The following is a 12573-nucleotide window of genomic DNA, read 5'->3' as shown; positions in this document are numbered from 1 at the left end:
TTTTTTATGTTGTCAAAATTTTGGGGTTTTTTACTGTCTCATATATTTTGAATATAGCTATTTCTACCAAAGAAGCTAGGAACTCTTAAGAAAAAAAAAAAAAAAAAATAAAGCAAGTTTTCAACAAGAAACTTGTTTTCAAGTATAATTTACTTATTTGCTTTTTTTCTCCTTCTGTTTAACCACAAAAATGCCTTTAAAGTAACAATTATTTTTTTCTGATTAGATCAACAGTCTCTGCTTAACTGACATCTGCTTTCAAGGAAGTTATTTACAATTTTGAGGTGATTATCAGTACTTTCATTTCCCAAAACTCTACATTAAACTCTTCTGGTTGGAACACTCAGAAGTTTTCCTTGCCCTCCTTTATGTGTGGGTGAAATTTGCTCATGTTTTGCCATTTGATTGCAACACGAACAGAGTAGATTATTTTTATTAATTCTCCATTCAAGAAACAGAAGTTCACATTGACTGAAATGCTGATTACAATTAAGTTGTTTTGGTCAGAAGAAATCCCAAACAGAACTTCCTTCAATCAGTTCAGACTGGTCTTAAGAGTTTTGCTGGAAGCAAATTTAATCATGAAGACATGAAGTCACATAGAAATGTTTTCTATTGTTTTAACTAAAGTATCTCTTTTTAGTGCCATATTAGCATTAACATTGTTTGATTTCTTTGACTCCAAACTATTCTTTTTTTATAGCTTGTTTGCACTTGGAGAAGGAAACAAGTTATTTGCAGAGATCTAGCCATGGTAGCATGTGTGTGTGTCTACATGTCTGTGTGTTAATCCAAGAATTTTCAGCTATTCTGGGAAATTGATCTTGGAGCAAATCACAGGAATGCACATGTCTGGGTACATGGCAATTATGTTCTTGCTAAGCTTCAAGTTCATTTAGATCAGAAAGATTCTTCCATCATTATATATATTGTGTCATAGGAAAAGAGGTGACTTTTCCCACCTGAGACAGGATGGCATTTCGATCTAAACTTCATGAATAAATTTAGTAGGATGGGAGATATTAAATACTGTATTATCTTTATGTGTTTTATGGTCTTCTACCATAGCTTTATTTCACTATGAGTTTAGAGAAATTGTTTAAACTATGCAACTTACTTTCTTGTTATTGAATATGATAAGCTACAAATTTAACTGTAGAGAATTCAGGTTCCTACACTATCAGTCTTACGGCAGCCCATGTTGAGAATTAGTAACATCAGAAAGAAGCAAAAGTGGGACTTAGGGCCTCAGATAAATTAGGACAAAATTGCATGAGATTGATATTCAAACCAAACTTTTTCAGAAGATGTGGAAAATCCTACTCATTTCTGTTTTCACCTCTCCAGGGTGCAGAAAAAACAAACTCCAGCAGCTGATACAAGAGAGAATCTGCTCAGATGCTCTTTGGTGAGCAGAGAGCAGCAGAGTCCTATGGAAATTAAAGCATTTCTAATGCTACAAATGAGAAGGAATTTGGGAAACAGAGCGCTTGGAAGCAGAACAAGGGGACAGGCAGGCTAAAGAAATGAAGTTATCAAAACATGACAGTAGAGTAACAAGAGGGATATACACTGAGCTGATGAAGAACAACACAGAAATAGGAATGAAAGCTGCTTGTGAAATTTCACTACTCAGTGAAGCGTTTGGGTGGGGATTCTCCAAACAGCAGGCATCTCCTGAGGGAGCATTTGAGCTTCCTTGTATGGCTGAAATCAAATCCCCCAGCACTAGCTGAGCTAGTCTGGCTCTCTGAGCTGCACAGGGAGTGCAGGGTTGCCAATATGAGCTCTGAATTTTCTGCCTTGTGTAAACTCCTTTGTTTTATCACAGGGTTGTGGTGTTTTTTTTTTTGTTTTGTTTTTTTTTGGTTTTTTTTTTTTTTTTTTTTTTTTTTTTTTGTTTGGGTTTTTTTTGTTTTGTTTTGTTTTGTTTTGTTTCCCCCACATATACACAGAGACCATGATTCCACTCACAGAGCTGCAACAAGTGAAAAGAAAACTGGCTGCCCTGGCAGTATTCCGTGATACACGTTGTGCAGCTTCTGATTGCATTCCCAACTCTTCCACAGCAGTTCCCTGTGCTCCACAAGGGAAAAATACAGGCAACAGAAAAACCACTACCAGAGCACCAAGCTTTCCCACACAAAATACTGCACTAATTTATAGTAAAGGAAGACAGAGGGTTGTATCCTGACTAAGACTCTACCTAAAACACAATAGAAATCGTAATAATCAGAGATGCAGAAAGTGCAAAGTGGGAAGATACATTGGGGGAGAAGGAATAAATTCATAAAACTGACTAAAAATTGACTTTGTGAGGGGAGTTTCACTTCTGTTGTTGCAGCTAGAAAGGGGCATGGAAAAAAGAGAGCAACACTCCATGATATGGCCAAATCTTGGTTAACATAAATCAGAATTAAGACTGATATGCAAGTATAACTTTCGTTACAGTTTTATATATGATTGTCTTGTTTAAAAATATTATATGAAATGTAGAAAACATTGGTGATAAAGATTACGCAGGATTTTTTCATCATTTCACTGTGGGCTTTTTTTGTTTACTGTACAACACCAATTTCAGAATATTTTTGGGTTACTATTTGCATTCTTCACTTTTTGGAGAGAAAATTCCAGATTCATTATGATGTTTAGGTAAAAAAGGGTCTTCAAAAAAGAGCCTTCTCTAGGGCTCTCTCTCAGTTGCATTTTTGCATCCTGCGCTGCATATGTAAAGCCAGTAAAGGAGATAGTGGGAATTATTCCACTTACAGTAGTTAAAGTACTGCCTCCAGCCAAAGCCACATACCAAAATCCCAGAGACATGGCAGCTGGGTCTCCCCATTTCACTATCTTTTTTGGGATTCATGGGATTTTTATCTTTATTTTTTCACAGACCTGTCACAGATAGGCAGGAAGACTTTGAGGAAGCCCCATCACTGGGAAATACTTCTCCTAATTTACTGGATGCAAATAATGATACTTCCTTCATGTGCTGGAGTCCTGTAGGAAAAGCCACAATAAAAGCCCAACCAGTTGTTACAATTAGAAGAAATTTTCTATGCACAGCTGTTGGCTAAAAGAAGCATCAGAAAATCTTACTGGCTGCATCTCACTGGTCCCAGTTAAGATTCTCCAATATCCATGCACTTAGAGTTATGCTGGTCCTGAAAAACGAAAAAGCAGCAAGGCAGTGACTTCGGTCTTCTACACCAAGATCAAACCACCACTGCCATATAACTCAAAATGCTGCCCTAGTGTAAATTCACTCTGATTTTGCATATGTTCAGGAAGCACTTGGCAACAGAGTGCACTCCAGGCATGTTTTTATTCTACAGCAAGTATTCTCTGACCTCCTGCAGCTGGGGCAAAACTGGAATTAGGTGCTCTGGCTAATCTGACGGTAACAAAGTGATATTTGTTTAGGAGCTTGCACATCCTCTGGACCTTAGTGGTGCTGTAGGTGATTAAGACAGGCACAGACTCAGTTTTAGCTCCTATAGCACTATTGTCAAGCACCCTGTGTAGTGTAACCTTTGCAAGGCCACACCTGATTTGATATCTGCATGTTACAGGGGCCCATGATAAGCTCCACTGCCCACAAGACTGAGGATAAGCCTCCAGTCTTGGCACTTGCAATGTCACTCAATGAAACCAGGATCAAATGGATCATCATGTTGGATTTGCTGCAATCTCCAGTTAGACAGTTCTCCAACCTCGCTGAACATGACTTTTCGGCTTGAGAAGCTCAGCTTCAAGTCAGAGAGTGAACTTGTTAATAAAAGACAAAAATCCCAGACAGGTTTTCCCTGGATACCAAGAGCTGCATGTGTCTGCTCCCTGCAAAACTGCTTTTCCTGCAGCCATCTAGTGGAACACAACCAGAATGTTCCCAATCAGGGGAAAATGAAGAGAGGGTTATTGCAGGTATTCAGAAGATCTCAGCACAAATAAAAATCAAACAGGCAGCGGCCTTGCTGAAAGCCTTCCTAAAGCATCATTTTCAGTTACACAGTAGCAATTTTATTGGGCAAACTCCTCTCTTTAAAAAAAGATAACATCAAATAGGCTGGTTTCTCCTATCAGCTTGGCTCCTCTTTGACATAACTCTGTTGCATTAATGAGCTTGTTTCTGATTACATGTAAGTAAATGAGGTGGGAACGGGGCATATTTTGTGTATATTGAGCCGCTTTCCTAAGCAATCTTTTTTTTCAGACCTGGAGACTGTCTATTTGAGATAAGTGTAAACAACTAATAGAAAAACTAACTCAGTGCAAGATGAATCCTGGGTTTGTTCCTACAATTAGCACAGCCACAGGTGGCCCCAAAGGACTGAAATTTCCCTGCAGCTGTGAGTAGGTGTGCACTGACCCATTCAGGAAAATCCCTACTCTCTTAGAAGGGCAAAGGAAATGCACAAATACTAAACCAAATTAATAAGGAAAGCGTGAGGAACAATTTCTTTAGCTAACTGCAATAACTAAGTGAGGAGACAAAACAGAGTCAGGTCACACTGTATACCAGGCAAATATCTCTTTTTTCCCCCACATACTAATAAAACAAGAATGCAGATCTACACTACACGTCCTTTTCCCTGGTTCTTTCTTCACTCCAGTACTTCCATTTTAATTGCCAGCTGGGTTCACAAGAAACAAGTTACCCTGAAGGATGGCAAGATGCTTTATTGAAGGGCAACAATGGTAACTGAATGTTAATTCTGCTCCTACTTCCACTCACTTTTCAAACTAGAGCAAGTTACAGCCATGCTCCTCCCACAGTTTTTCCACTTTTAAAAAAAGAAACAGCAGGATTAAAAAACACTAGAATTTGGAATTCTTTTACTGCAAGGTTGGTCTCATCATGTAAATTTTGACATTAGCAGTATTGTCCTGCTGAAATACTTTTTAATAAGATAAACACTAACAAGTAATCACCTCTTTGTAGCTTTGTCCATTTTACTAGCACTGTGAACTCTGATGGTTTCACAACTAGGTCTGGGTTATGCAAAGCATTAAATGACAAGAAAATATGGCTGAATATTTGAAAAGCCTTTTGAGGATAAAAGGTACCGATAAACTGCAAAATGAGTGTTATTAAATCTATGCAGAGCTGAACTAGAATGGTGAAAATACCAGTCTTTCCAGTACTTTCAGATCATTGAAATTAAACACTGAAATAAAATTCATCATTTCAACATGATTCCTCATGTAGAAAACTGTATTTCTGAATGACATCAACAGAGCAAGAGGATAACCTTATACAGGAAACATACATGAAGGTTTCAGACTGGAAAGCAGTCTGCAGAGTCATGCAGAGGTTCATACTGCTTTATTCTGAGTTTCCTTTAACTCCACAAAAAGCTGGGATAACTGGACAGAATTCAATTATCTGATGAGCAACTTACTCTCCAGGCGAAGCTGGGACTGTGGAATTTGTCCTTAAGTGGGTGACTTATACTTGGAGCTCTTCTTCCCATCCAAGATTGTCCCATAATAGAACCAATTACAGATTCTCAGTTATTCAAGGCTTTTGGTTGCTAGAAACACAAAGGTCTCGGGTTTTATTTTTCTGAATTCCCAGGGTTTACTTGCACAATTCCCATTAATATTGATGTGAGTAAAATATCTTTAAAATCCCAACGCACACACACAAAAAGAATAGACTCCTAAGTGAATGTCTATTATCAAATGACAAAGAGCTGTAGTCTTTGCAAAATCCAGCAAAGAGTATTCTATTTAATGCCTAATAAGTGTCCTATTATCCATTTAGTTCAATTACATTGAATGAGTCTGGTTTTTCCAAGGCCTTTCACTTTGTCACAGCGAGTATGGGAGGCTGACAAGAAAGATGAGCCACTGTGAGCTCTTGGGTTGTTACACTGATCTCTCCTGTACCTCAGTGAGAGCTGGATCCACTCATTAGCAGAAAGGAAACACGCATGACAATGGCCCCCGGTAGAGCCCTTGAGGTACCGATCTGACAATGATCCCATTGTAAACCTCTTGCCATCAAAATGTTTTTATTCTCATCCATTACTCAATCTTCAGGGGCTCAGACTAAGAAAACAAGGAGGAAATGGCTCCCTCCTGAACTGCTCTGAGGAATATAAGACAGAACTAAAAATTTAAGCCAAGAGCTATTTGTTTTTTATATGCTGCTTAATTCTCAGAAATTGGTCTTGCTGTTTTTCCACCACAGTGCCTTTTTCTTTTATAAGACATTGCTTGTCCTTTTAGGACAAGCCCTCCATGGTGCCATGGAGTGGGACACAAATACACAGTGCTTCCCAGAAGAGAACACAAATACACAGTGCTTTCCATCCAGAAGTTTCTCACACATCAGTGACACCACCACGAGTTAGTTAACCTCGTCCTACCAAGAGGGTCAGCATTTGAAAAGAGGGAATGCAAAACAATTACTGATTTCAAAATATTTCATAGTATTATAGTATAAGCTAAAAGGTGGAGTGTAGGGGCAGAGTTCTGTTTTATCACACCTCATTTTTCATATTTCATGTGCTAGCAATCCAGCATGCAGAAGACCAGAACAATAGAAGCGTTATTATAGACATTCTGCACTGGAAGGGATCCACAAAGATCATCAAGTCCAACTCTGACCAGTAGCAGAGATATTACACATATTTTTTCCATTCAGTAAATCATCCATTTTCATTAACTATTGAAACCCACATGTATGCAGTGGAGTGTCATTGGTCTTTAGAAGACCTCTCAATGTATTGGGAAATATATTTTAAAAATTTGCTGTCCTTTTTTTTTTTTTTTTTTTTTTACATGACGTATACCATAACAGTAACTTCTGAGACATTACAACATGTCTGGTAAACCACAAGAAACTAAAAACTTACATTGGTAAACACACACATACATAAAGATATGGCCTACATATATGTATATAAACACTTACAGCCTTGATATGGGTATCTGAATTTATTGCAGGGATTAGATTAAAAGGTGTTCCCCTACCTTATATACAGTTACTCTAACACCATCATATCTTCTCCTAGGTACTACTGACCTACCCCAAAGAATAAGCCTTATTTGAGAGGTGACAATTTATTTTAATACAAACAAATGCTCAATAAATCAACCCTGAAACAACTTCTGTGGAGGTACTCCAAGGGTGCAGGTTTCTTTTGCACATTAGAGCCAAGCGTTCTCCATGTATTCTCATACATGGAATGCATATTTGTCTCTCCGCTCCCAGCACAAAATCCACCCCTGAGCCTGCACACAGGGTCCTTGATTTCCCTCATGAGAAGTGTTCAGCATTCTCCGCTGCCCCCTCCATTGCCTTTAAAACCCTTTTCAGTATTCAGTGATTCAGACCAACTCTTGTCTTTATGCATATGATAAATGTAAAAGCTAGAGACTCCAAAAACATTTAAACTTTTGAAATAAATGAGTTTATCAATGAGGACTAAAACAATACACAGAAGTATAACAAGATCAAAACAAACAAAACCCCCTCCCCAAAAGCAAAACCCAAAACCCATCAGCAGAATTTGAAACACAATTCCAAGTCTGCATAACTATAATACTTCAAAGACAGCAGGAAATCTGGACACGAACAATGTGTCTGGCCAGTTTTATGAGTCAAAAAGGTACTGCTGCTTAGGAGATTGAACTTACTGAATATTGAAATAAATGCAAAGATTACCACTGCCATCAATGGGAATTGCATTTATCTGAAAATTAATGGCTGTCTCACTGTTGCGTATTTAAAAGTTTATCATTCTAAATGTGTATTGGCCATGTCAAAATACTGATTTTCAGAATAAATATCCTTGGCCATATTCATACACCTTTTATTTTTCAGTAAGTGTCTACTAAAAAGAAATTACACTTTTCTGTAACACATTCTTCACAATACTTATATCTGATTAAAGGAAAGAAATAAGGCTTAAATAACTATATCATATAACTATATCCCGTGGTCATATCAGCCTGGACAAAGATTATCAAGCAATAACTGACATTGGCTAGACTGAATTTATATTTATATGTGTTTGGATTAAAACTTTGAATTTCCTTTCTATCTTTCATCTGCCAGGAGTGATTGTACTAGTAGTGTTTATTATCAGCAAGTTGTGAACTAATATCAAAAGTATTTCAGGAATACATACCAAAATCAGAATTCACTTTGTTCCATTGAAATCCCATTTTCTTCCACTCTTCCATGAAAGTTTCAATAGCCCACTGGGACAGCAAAAGTAATGCAACACAGACTGGGCTTCTTAATACACATCAAGGTAGGCAATCAAGGATGCAACTTTCCAGTGACCCTTGATTCGACATGCATTTGGAAAAAGGACTCCAACAATTTTGGGTGACAAATAGGCAGAAGTACCATAACATATTTTTGAAAAAGTAAAATTCTAACATAAAACAGGTAAATTACTTGCTGGAAGTTATTTTTCAAAACTCTAGTTCATCTAGGGTTAGAGAAAATTGCTTTGATCAAACTGCAGCACATTTCCCAGCATGGCTTCAGTACCTTATTTGCTGAAGGAAACTGAGATCCAGAAATTAAATTCCAGAGCTCAAATTGGACTGAAATTAAAAACAAGCAAACAAACAGGAACTGAGGAAAGCTTACAGAAATAGGTGTAAACTGTTTAGAAATAGATGTAATGATTTAACACCCCTTGTACTCCACACCAGTTTTCCAGGAGGCGTTAGAGAACAAGCAGAAATAAAGCCTTACTCATACATAGTCTTTAAACAAACCCAATGCCTCACCCAACTTGCTGTTCCCTAAAAAAACATCTAAATAGCCGTAAAAGGCAAATTCAACTATGTTTATAGCCCATTGTTTTCTTTTCTGGAGGCTACAACTGAGTGATTATTAGAACATTCCTTGCTGTCAGCATGTGAAAGGAATAAATGACTAGGTTGGAGTGTTTACCTGAGCACCATTTATGGATCAGCAGGCTTCCAAGTCATCTTTGGCAGAAGGGCCACTTGCAGTCTTTCCATACGCAGCTGAACACAAGTTATTTTGGCAAAAACTACATACAATCCTCTCCTGCCTGTGCCTGAGGAACCTGTAGGTTTCACAGCACTTCGAATTTCTTATGAATAGGATTTGGTAGCCTGTATTGTTATGGTCAGAATTGTATCGAAGATTTGATAGAATTTAGAGCTTTAATACTCCAACTGACAGTGGCTAGGATCCATGCAAAGCCTGCAGTCCCAGTCTTGTGAAAATTATTTGTGTGCCATGAATGCACAGGTTGGGATACAATATAAACTCCTTGAAAAATTCTGGCTGAAGACAATAATGAGAATTTCACCCAGAAGGGAATTTCTGGCTGAACAGAATTACAAGAATTTCAGCCATATGAGAATTTTTGGCTTGAACAGAGGAACATGGGGGCCCTCTGGAAGGTGCATCACAACTGTCCAGCAGACTCCAACTTGCAATCTACTTTTGGTGCTTCCCCTTATTCTAGAAGTGCAAATGCTAAAAGAAATGGGCTTGTAATTTACCTTTTCACCATTCCACTGCAAGGATGAAAAAGGTCTCTTTCATGCATTGCTGTCTGGCTTCTTGAAGGACAAGGTTTGTATTTCAGAAATGAGCCCACCTACCTCATGCTGTGGTACAGGAGTTGCCATAAGAGGTGTTTGTTATAAAAACTCCTTCCACCCAAGTGCCAACATCACAAAACTGATTTACTCTAGATATCTTACCAACTTTTTGAAAGAAATAAACCAAACCTCTCTCAAAGTAACATGAATATCACAGTATTACACAGCATTACAGAAAAGTGGTAAACAATAGAAAAAGATTGTATCAGTCATGGGATATTTGAATCATCCTTTACATCTGTTCCCAGAGCAGTTGTGTGAAAAGCTGCAGAAAATGGCTGTTCTTCAACCAGTGAATTTGCTTTTCATTGGTTAATTAATGAAATTACAAGTTTCCTTGGGAAATTCCTTTTGTATTATTTCACAAGGGCAGTTACAGCACTGTTACACTGAGGATATGAAGAGAGAGACTGGGGTTCCAAAAATAAATGTACTTGGTTTTCAGACAAGGGAAAATTTGCTTTGCTATGAGACAACAAAATGTAATCCATAAATCTCTTCGCTTTATGGGCAAAGGGCTCATCTGTGATCTAGGTTGCAGATACTTTCTGTCAAAGATGTATGTAGAAAATTGGCCATCATACACTGAAAATCTTGTCTTTAAACCTTTCAGAACAGGAAAAACTGAAAGAAAGCAGCATTTCATACATTTTATGTCATGATTATATCATAACTTAATCTCTGCATAGGTACACAGATGGCCATCTCATCCTTTATTTCCTAGCGTAAAAAAATTACCACCACAATTTCAGATGATTAAATGGCCAGGACCCAGTTCAATACTTTGTATACTGAAACTTGCTCCTTGAACAAGACAAAAGATAGCAGAAATGGCCACTCCATATACATAGCAAGTGATGAAGACCTGAGCCTGTCCACTTACAGTTTTGCCCTCTTCTGGTCCCTGAGGAACTGTGACAGCACTGCCAGTGCTGTGTTTTGCCTTTAATAAATAGTTCAAACAGGTGCATGGGGTCTGGGAGCCCCAAAGCAGGGCCCCCTCTTGGGTTTGCATGGCCTGGTTTTGCTAGCAGGGGGATTGCAGGGGTGGCTGCTGTGAGAAGCTGCTTGGAAGCTCCCTCCGTGTCTGGCAGAGCCAATCCCTGGCAGCTCCAAGGATGGACAGGCCACTGGTGAGGGCTGGGACAATTAGAAACGGTGGTGAAGCCTCCGTGGTAATGATAGCATAGGGTTAAAATGTTTCTAAAATCATGGGAATTGTATACTATAGACTCAGGGGGGTGGAAAGAAAGGTTGGGTCTGGCAGGCCTGGGAAAGGGAACTAGGCCCTGGAAACGAATGTTGAGCTTTGTCTTTATTAGATCATGTGAAACGGCACCTGCATAATCATCATATGATAAATGATATGATTGTTAAATGTAATGATTGTTTGGCAAGTGAATATGGTTATTGTTTAATTGTAATAAGAATCATGAGAAACTACATGTAATCATAACAAGAATCATGAGAAAGGATGTTTGGGGGTCCTGATGAAAATTATAAGAATTCATACTTGGATAAGATCGATGTATACAATAGAACAATATGGGTTTAATAATTAATATATAGGTATATAACTAAAAGGGTATAAAAGCATGTCCATCTCGAATTTATGTCAGAGTCAGATTTGGGTCTGTACCCCTGACACCCAGAGCTCTTCAATAAAAGCACCCGCATATAATCATCCTGTGATTATGTGTTTTAATGCTAACAGTAACATATTTGAGAAGAAAGACAAACTAAAAGGTCATTGCACAGTTGTAATTGCGGCCAGAGCAGGGTGAGAGTATGTGAGACAAACAACTCTGCAGACACCAAGGTCAAAGAAGATGGAGGGGGAGGAGGTGTCCCAGGCACTGGAGCTGGGATTCCTCTGCAGCCTGTGGGTCAAACCATTTTCCCGCTCATCCCCTGGTATCCATTTCTCTCACTGGCAGGAGAAAACGGAGTTATTGAAGCCCCCTCTCTCTAAAGAAAAACACTCATTTTAGAGTGTTTTTCTCCTAGAATTTGTCTCCAAACCGAGACAAGTGAGTAAAATACGGTTCTTATACAACCAATGGATCAAAGAAGTATAAAGGTGGCCAATGTAAGTCCCTGGAGGAAATGGCTGCACCCCTCACACTATAACGGAAGAAAGAAACTTCTCTTCTACAGACTTTCATAGCCCTCCTAGGATCATATTTCCCTCTTATCCACAGCCCTAGCAATCTACTTCAGGCCTTCCTATTGCTGCCTTTTTCCCAACCTGGAAATGAAACTTGAGATAATTTTAGTAAGGAGGTAATATAAAAGAAGATCTTTATTTGAAGGCCTTCAGGAGCAGTTACGGAAAGATGTCCACAAAAGACACCTCCACACAGGGGTGAGCACATTTTTATAGGTTTTAGGAAATTAGTATAATTGATAAAAACTACCAACTAGGAAGACAAGTAGAGATGCAATTCCCCCCCCCCTCAGGTCAAGCCCCTTCTCTGGAGTCCCCTCCTTGGCACTGGCTGTACTTTGTCCATGAAAATGTATCTCAAAGAGTTGTTCTTGGCCTCAGTTCCCAGGAAGAACCAAGACAGTAGAGGGGCCTTGTATCTCCTGGGGCTTGGAGCTCCGGAATCTGTTTTGTCTTTCTGCCTAGGGAAAGGCCATGGAAAAGTACTGGGAAAACTAGCTACTAATACAACAGGCACAGAGCTACAAATATATGTGTGAAGAATACAGAGAACATATAAAAGAAAAAAAAGGCAAAACCCAAATGGCATCACTATTATTCCCACCAAGCTGTGACTACAGAATGCCCTTTGCTGCTGCCAGCAATGGGATCACACAGCCAACTTTGGCCCTTACCCTAAGGGTGATAGAACTTCATTTTACCTACACTGCTGAGAAACACTGAATTTACTGCTGACATGTGTAGCAATGTTTTTCCTCAAATGCCTGTTATTGAGAAGGACGACATTTCAAACAGGA

This window comes from Hirundo rustica, chromosome 4, assembly GCF_015227805.2.
Source record: "Hirundo rustica isolate bHirRus1 chromosome 4, bHirRus1.pri.v3, whole genome shotgun sequence".
NCBI classification, from domain to species: Eukaryota; Metazoa; Chordata; class Aves; order Passeriformes; family Hirundinidae; genus Hirundo; species Hirundo rustica.
This window is presented reverse-complemented; position numbering follows the sequence as displayed.